The sequence below is a fragment of the Syngnathus typhle genome, unplaced genomic scaffold, assembly GCF_033458585.1.
Source record: "Syngnathus typhle isolate RoL2023-S1 ecotype Sweden unplaced genomic scaffold, RoL_Styp_1.0 HiC_scaffold_474, whole genome shotgun sequence".
NCBI lineage: Eukaryota > Metazoa > Chordata > Actinopteri > Syngnathiformes > Syngnathidae > Syngnathus > Syngnathus typhle.
This window is the reverse complement of record NW_026872375.1, coordinates 4,387-12,500: the sequence shown is the minus strand read 5'-3', so window position 1 is coordinate 12,500 and position 8,114 is coordinate 4,387.

Below are 8,114 nucleotides of genomic sequence, written 5' to 3'. Positions count from 1 at the left end.
CAAGGCGACCGCCACAAGGCGACCGCCACAAGGCGACCGCCACAAGGCGACCGCCACAAGGCGACCGCCACTGGCCCCAAGCGCCAGCCCCGACCGCCACCCCCCGACCGCCACAAGGCGACCGCCACAAGGCGACCGCCACCGGCCCCAAGCGCCAGCCCCGACCGCCACCCCCCGACCGCCACAAGGCGACCGCCACAAGGCGACCGCCACAAGGCGACCGCCACAAGGCGACCGCCACAAGGCGACCGCCACCGGCCCCAAGCGCCAGCCCCGACCGCCACCCCCCGACCGCCACAAGGCGACCGCCACAAGGCGACCGCCACAAGGCGACCGCCACAAGGCGACCGCCACAAGGCGACCGCCACTGGCCCCAAGCGCCAGCCCCGACCGCCACCCCCCGACCGCCACAAGGCGACCGCCACAAGGCGACCGCCACAAGGCGACCGCCACAAGGCGACCGCCACAAGGCGACCGCCACAAGGCGACCGCCACTGGCCCCAAGCGCCAGCCCCGACCGCCACCCCCCGACCGCCACAAGGCGACCGCCACAAGGCGACCGCCACCGGCCCCAAGCGCCAGCCCCGACCGCCACCTCCCCGACCGCCACAAGGCGACCGCCACAAGGCGTTAGTGGCCGCGCCCGGTACTTTACTGGACCCTATTTGGCCCGCGGACCGGCCGGCGTCGCTTCCTTGAATGCTTAGCCGCCTTTCGAGCTGCCATGCCGGGCTTGAGTTAGTGGTTTGCGCCCGGTACTCTACGTTAAAAGTCAGGCGGAACGGCTCTGAAGCTCCAGACGGTGCTTCCTTGAATGCTTAGCCGCCTTTCGAGCTGCCATGCCGGGCTTGAGTTAGTGGTTTGCGCCCGGTACTCTACGTTAAAAGTCAGGCGGAACGGCTCTGAAGCTCCAGACGGTGCTTCCTTGAATGCTTAGCCGCCTTTCGAGCTGCCATGCCGGGCTTGAGTTAGTGGTTTGCGCCCGGTACTCTACGTTAAAAGTCAGGCGGAACGGCTCTGAAGCTCCAGACGGTGCTTCCTTGAATGCTTAGCCGCCTTTCGAGCTGCCATGCCGGGCTTGAGTTAGTGGTTTGCGCCCGGTACTCTACGTTAAAAGTCAGGCGGAACGGCTCTGAAGCTCCAGACGGTGCTTCCTTGAATGCTTAGCCGCCTTTCGAGCTGCCATGCCGGGCTTGAGTTAGTGGTTTGCGCCCGGTACTCTACGTTAAAAGTCAGGCGGAACGGCTCTGAAGCTCCAGACGGTGCTTCCTTGAATGCTTAGCCGCCTTTCGAGCTGCCATGCCGGGCTTGAGTTAGTGGTTTGCGCCCGGTACTCTACGTTAAAAGTCAGGCGGAACGGCTCTGAAGCTCCAGACGGTGCTTCCTTGAATGCTTAGCCGCCTTTCGAGCTGCCATGCCGGGCTTGAGTTAGTGGTTTGCGCCCGGTACTCTACGTTAAAAGTCAGGCGGAACGGCTCTGAAGCTCCAGACGGTGCTTCCTTGAATGCTTAGCCGCCTTTCGAGCTGCCATGCCGGGCTTGAGTTAGTGGTTTGCGCCCGGTACTCTACGTTAAAAGTCAGGCGGAACGGCTCTGAAGCTCCAGACGGTGCTTCCTTGAATGCTTAGCCGCCTTTCGAGCTGCCATGCCGGGCTTGAGTTAGTGGTTTGCGCCCGGTACTCTACGTTAAAAGTCAGGCGGAACGGCTCTGAAGCTCCAGACGGTGCTTCCTTGAATGCTTAGCCGCCTTTCGAGCTGCCATGCCGGGCTTGAGTTAGTGGTTTGCGCCCGGTACTCTACGTTAAAAGTCAGGCGGAACGGCTCTGAAGCTCCAGACGGTGCTTCCTTGAATGCTTAGCCGCCTTTCGAGCTGCCATGCCGGGCTTGAGTTAGTGGTTTGCGCCCGGTACTCTACGTTAAAAGTCAGGCGGAACGGCTCTGAAGCTCCAGACGGTGCTTCCTTGAATGCTTAGCCGCCTTTCGAGCTGCCATGCCGGGCTTGAGTTAGTGGTTTGCGCCCGGTACTCTACGTTAAAAGTCAGGCGGAACGGCTCTGAAGCTCCAGACGGTGCTTCCTTGAATGCTTAGCCGCCTTTCGAGCTGCCATGCCGGGCTTGAGTTAGTGGTTTGCGCCCGGTACTCTACGTTAAAAGTCAGGCGGAACGGCTCTGAAGCTCCAGACGGTGCTTCCTTGAATGCTTAGCCGCCTTTCGAGCTGCCATGCCGGGCTTGAGTTAGTGGTTTGCGCCCGGTACTCTACGTTAAAAGTCAGGCGGAACGGCTCTGAAGCTCCAGACGGTGCTTCCTTGAATGCTTAGCCGCCTTTCGAGCTGCCATGCCGGGCTTGAGTTAGTGGTTTGCGCCCGGTACTCTACGTTAAAAGTCAGGCGGAACGGCTCTGAAGCTCCAGACGGTGCTTCCTTGAATGCTTAGCCGCCTTTCGAGCTGCCATGCCGGGCTTGAGTTAGTGGTTTGCGCCCGGTACTCTACGTTAAAAGTCAGGCGGAACGGCTCTGAAGCTCCAGACGGTGCTTCCTTGAATGCTTAGCCGCCTTTCGAGCTGCCATGCCGGGCTTGAGTTAGTGGTTTGCGCCCGGTACTCTACGTTAAAAGTCAGGCGGAACGGCTCTGAAGCTCCAGACGGTGCTTCCTTGAATGCTTAGCCGCCTTTCGAGCTGCCATGCCGGGCTTGAGTTAGTGGTTTGCGCCCGGTACTCTACGTTAAAAGTCAGGCGGAACGGCTCTGAAGCTCCAGACGGTGCTTCCTTGAATGCTTAGCCGCCTTTCGAGCTGCCATGCCGGGCTTGAGTTAGTGGTTTGCGCCCGGTACTCTACGTTAAAAGTCAGGCGGAACGGCTCTGAAGCTCCAGACGGTGCTTCCTTGAATGCTTAGCCGCCTTTCGAGCTGCCATGCCGGGCTTGAGTTAGTGGTTTGCGCCCGGTACTCTACGTTAAAAGTCAGGCGGAACGGCTCTGAAGCTCCAGACGGTGCTTCCTTGAATGCTTAGCCGCCTTTCGAGCTGCCATGCCGGGCTTGAGTTAGTGGTTTGCGCCCGGTACTCTACGTTAAAAGTCAGGCGGAACGGCTCTGAAGCTCCAGACGGTGCTTCCTTGAATGCTTAGCCGCCTTTCGAGCTCTCCTGCCCGGCGTGGGTTTCGCGTCCGCGCCCGGTACATTATGGAAGCCAAAAAAAAAAAAAATTCTAAGTGCGAGTGGGACCGGCCTGGGGGGCTTCCTTGAAAGCCCATCCGCCCTCCGAGCTCTCCCACCGGTCGTGGGTTGGCGTCCGCCACTGCTCAAAGCGAACTTCAAATTATCTGCTTAATAATGTGGAACACCATTCTTAAGTAGTTTTTCCTTAATTTGGGCTCAACTGGCCGGTAATGATCCCCGGTGTCTGAGATTGATCTCAGTGATCCAAAGAGCCCTGACACGTAATACCATCCATGAGTTTAATTGAAAAACAAAAAATGTAATCTTTATGACACATAAATACAATTTGCATAATAATTTGGAACACAGTGTAGACTTCCAGCGGACCGCGCGCGGCTCGGCTGACGGCGCAGCGCGATCTGGTACCGCTGCGCGGGACGAAACACGCCCCGTGCAGAGTTCCAGGCGGCCGGGAAGACATTTAAGCGCTGCCGCTGCAGCTGCGGCGGGGATTTGCCGTCCTCCGGTGGACACGACGAGTAAATACACCAGCAATCGCACTTACACCGTGTTCCAAATTATTATGCAAGTGACATTTATCTCAGATTTTCCTAAATAGTCGATGCAAAATGAGTCAGCATAATTTTCAAGTCATCAACCATTATTTTGATGAATTCTAATTTTATTGAACAAACCTCCGAATGATCACAGAATTTTTAAAAAATAAAAAACTTAAAATGCACTGTTCCACATTATTACGCACAACAGAGTTTTATAACATTTTATAGGTTTTTATGAACTGAAATGCCCATCTTAAGAATTTACAGCATTAGGAGGTCATATTTACTGAAATCAAAAGCTATTTCAAAGAAAAGACAAACAAGTTACATTTTAACATAGGACCCTTTATTTCAATAAAAAACAAAGTTACATTTTAACATAGGACCCTTTGTTCAACAGCAGCTTCACGATTCTTCCATCCACTGAACTTGTGAGTTTTTGTACAGTTTCTGGTTGAATTTCTTGGCAGGATCTAAGAATAGCCTGCCAGAGCTGCTCTTTGGAATTGAACTGCCTCCCACCTTCGTAGATTTTCTGCTTGACGATGCTCCACAAGTTTTCAATAGGATTGAGGTCAGGGGAGCATGGGGGCCACACCATCAGTTTCTCTCCCTTTATTCCCATAGATGCCAAAGACGTTGACGTATTTCTTGCAGCATGAGACGGTGCATTGTCATGCATGAAGATGATCTTTTGACGGAAAGCACGGTTCTTCCTGTTGTACCATGGACAGAAGTGTTGAGTCAGAAATTCCACGTAGTTAACAGACGTAATTTTGACGCCTTCAGGGACCCTAAAGGGGCCAAGCAGCTCTCTCCCCATGATTCCGGCCCAAAACATCACTCCGCCACCTCCCTGCTGACGCCGCAGCCTTGTTGGGCTATCGTGGCCGTCCACCAACCATCCACGACTCCATCCATCTGTAAAGTCAAGTCAAATCAAGTTTATTTGTATAGCCCTAAATCACAAGCAGTCTCAAAGGGCTTCACATTGACAGAAATTGACAATTATTCTCAAAGCATCCCCTGAGCTCTCAAAAGTGCAAGGAAAAACTTAAAAAACCCTACCTGGCCCATCCAAGGTGGCACGGCACTCGTCGGTGAACAGGACTGTCTGAAAATTTGTCTTCATGTAAGTCTGGGCCCACTGCAGCCGTTTCTGCTTGTTCGCGTTGTTCAGGGGTGGCCGAATGGAGGGTTTCCGCACAACTGCAAGCCTCTGGAGGATCCTGCACCTCGTCGTTCGTGGGACTTCACTGGCACCAGCAGCGTCGAATATTTGTTTGCTCGTCTTTAGTGGCATGCTTGCAGCCGCCCTCTTGATTCGATTTGTTTGTCTTGCAGAAACCTTCCTTGTCGTGCCTTTGTCTGCACGAACGCGCGTTTGCTCCGAATCAGCGACGAATTTCTTCAAAGTTCGATGGTCGCGCTTAAGCTTTCGTGCAATATCGAATGTCTGCATACCTTGTCCAAGGCATCGAACGATTTCACGCTTCTCGACAGCAGAGAGATCCTTTTTCCTCCCCATGGTTGAACGAAATGGCCGAACGCTTAAAAACGCGGAACTTAAATAGACTTGTTAATTACTACAATTGCGCTCACCTGGCAGACTACCATGGACTGTACCATGACTGAGGGTGATTTCAGTACTTGAAAAACAAAAAATGTAATCTTTATGACACTTAAATACATTTTGCATAATAATTTGGAACACGGGACCGTGTTCCAAATTATTATGCAAAGGATATTTATCTCAGATTTTCCTAAATAGCTTCCTTGAAATGTTACCCGGCTTTTGAGCTCTCCTGCCGGGCGTGGGTTTGCGTCAGCGCCCGGTAACATTATGGAAGCTAAAAGAAAGAAAAAAGAAACAAATCTAAGTGCGATTGCTGGTGTCTAAATACATTTTGCATAATAATTTGGAACACGGGACCGTGTTCCAAATTATTATGCAAGTGATATTTATCTCAGATTTTCCTAAATAGCTTTACTCGTCGTGCCGACCGGAGGGAGGCCACTCCCCGCCGCAGCTGAACAGTCATCCCGGCCTAGTGGAGGTCTGCGCAGGGGGGGTCTTCCTTGAAATGTTACCCGGCTTTTGAGCTCTCCTGTCCGGCGTGGGTTTGCGTCAGCGGCCGGTGTCATTTACTCGTCGTGCCGACCGGAGGGAGGCCACTCCCCGCCACAGCTGAACAGTCATCCCGGCCTAGTGGAGGTCTGCGCAGGGGGGGTCTTCCTTGAAATGTTACCCGGCTTTTGAGCTCTCCTGTCCGGCGTGGGTTTGCGTCAGCGGCCGGTGTCATTTACTCGTCGTGCCGACCGGAGGGAGGCCACTCCCCGCCACAGCTGAACAGTCATCCCGGCCTAGTGGAGGTCTGCGCAGGGGGGGTCTTCCTTGAAATGTTACCCGGCTTTTGAGCTCTCCTGTCCGGCGTGGGTTTGCGTCAGCGGCCGGTGTCATTTACTCGTCGTGCCGACCGGAGGGAGGCCACTCCCCGCCACAGCTGAACAGTCATCCCGGCCTAGTGGAGGTCTGCGCAGGGGGGGTCTTCCTTGAAATGTTACCCGGCTTTTGAGCTCTCCTGTCCGGCGTGGGTTTGCGTCAGCGGCCGGTGTCATTTACTCGTCGTGCCGACCGGAGGGAGGCCACTCCCCGCCACAGCTGAACAGTCATCCCGGCCTAGTGGAGGTCTGCGCAGGGGGGGTCTTCCTTGAAATGTTACCCGGCTTTTGAGCTCTCCTGTCCGGCGTGGGTTTGCGTCAGCGGCCGGTGTCATTTACTCGTCGTGCCGACCGGAGGGAGGCCACTCCCCGCCACAGCTGAACAGTCATCCCGGCCTAGTGGAGGTCTGCGCAGGGGGGGTCTTCCTTGAAATGTTACCCGGCTTTTGAGCTCTCCTGTCCGGCGTGGGTTTGCGTCAGCGGCCGGTGTCATTTACTCGTCGTGCCGACCGGAGGGAGGCCACTCCCCGCCACAGCTGAACAGTCATCCCGGCCTAGTGGAGGTCTGCGCAGGGGGGGTCTTCCTTGAAATGTTACCCGGCTTTTGAGCTCTCCTGTCCGGCGTGGGTTTGCGTCAGCGGCCGGTGTCATTTACTCGTCGTGCCGACCGGAGGGAGGCCACTCCCCGCCACAGCTGAACAGTCATCCCGGCCTAGTGGAGGTCTGCGCAGGGGGGGTCTTCCTTGAAATGTTACCCGGCTTTTGAGCTCTCCTGTCCGGCTGTGGGTTTGCGTCAGCGGCCGGTGTCATTTACTCGTCGTGTCCACCGGAGGGAGGCCACTCCCCGCCGCAGCTGCAGCGGCAGCTTTGAAACGTCATCCCGGCCCCCTGGAACTGTGCGCGGGGGGGGCGATGCGTCCCGTGCGAGGTACCAGGTCGCGCTGCGCCGTCTGCCTGGCCGCTTTGGGCCCGCTGGAAGTCTATTAAAGCTCCGCGATCTCCGCCTCGGTGCTTAAAAAGCGTCCATCCGCTCTCCTGGAGCTTCTTTCGGTCATCTCGTCCGCGTGCACGGCCTGCCGGTGGCACCGGCTGGAGCTCCGCAAAAAGCTCCATTTCTGTTAAAAATGCTTAGCCGCGTCCCTGGAAGCCCAATCGGGCGTAGAAAGTGAGGGGGAAGGCCCCCAAAGCACCGGCTGGAAGTCCCAAAAAAGCTCCATGATTGGTCAATAATGCTTAGCCGCCTCCCTGGAAGCCTAATCGGGCATAAAAAGCTAGGCGGAACGGCCCCAAAGCTCCACACGGAAGTCCCAAAAAAGCTCCATGATTGGTCAATAATGCTTAGCCGCCTCCCTGGAAGCCTAATCGGGCATAAAAAGCTAGGCGGAACGGCCCCAAAGCTCCACACGGAAGTCCCAAAAAAGCTCCATGATTGGTCAATAATGCTTAGCCGCCTCCCTGGAAGCCTAATCGGGCATAAAAAGCTAGGCGGAACGGCCCCAAAGCTCCACACGGAAGTCCCAAAAAAGCTCCATGATTGGTCAATAATGCTTAGCCGCCTCCCTGGAAGCCTAATCGGGCATAAAAAGCTAGGCGGAACGGCCCCAAAGCTCCACACGGAAGTCCCAAAAAAGCTCCATGATTGGTCAATAATGCTTAGCCGCCTCCCTGGAAGCCTAATCGGGCATAAAAAGCTAGGCGGAACGGCCCCAAAGCTCCACACGGAAGTCCCAAAAAAGCTCCATGATTGGTCAATAATGCTTAGCCGCCTCCCTGGAAGCCTAATCGGGCATAAAAAGCTAGGCGGAACGGCCCCAAAGCTCCACACGGAAGTCCCAAAAAAGCTCCATGATTGGTCAATAATGCTTAGCCGCCTCCCTGGAAGCCTAATCGGGCATAAAAAGCTAGGCGGAACGGCCCCAAAGCTCCACACGGAAGTCCCAAAAAAGCTCCATGATTGGT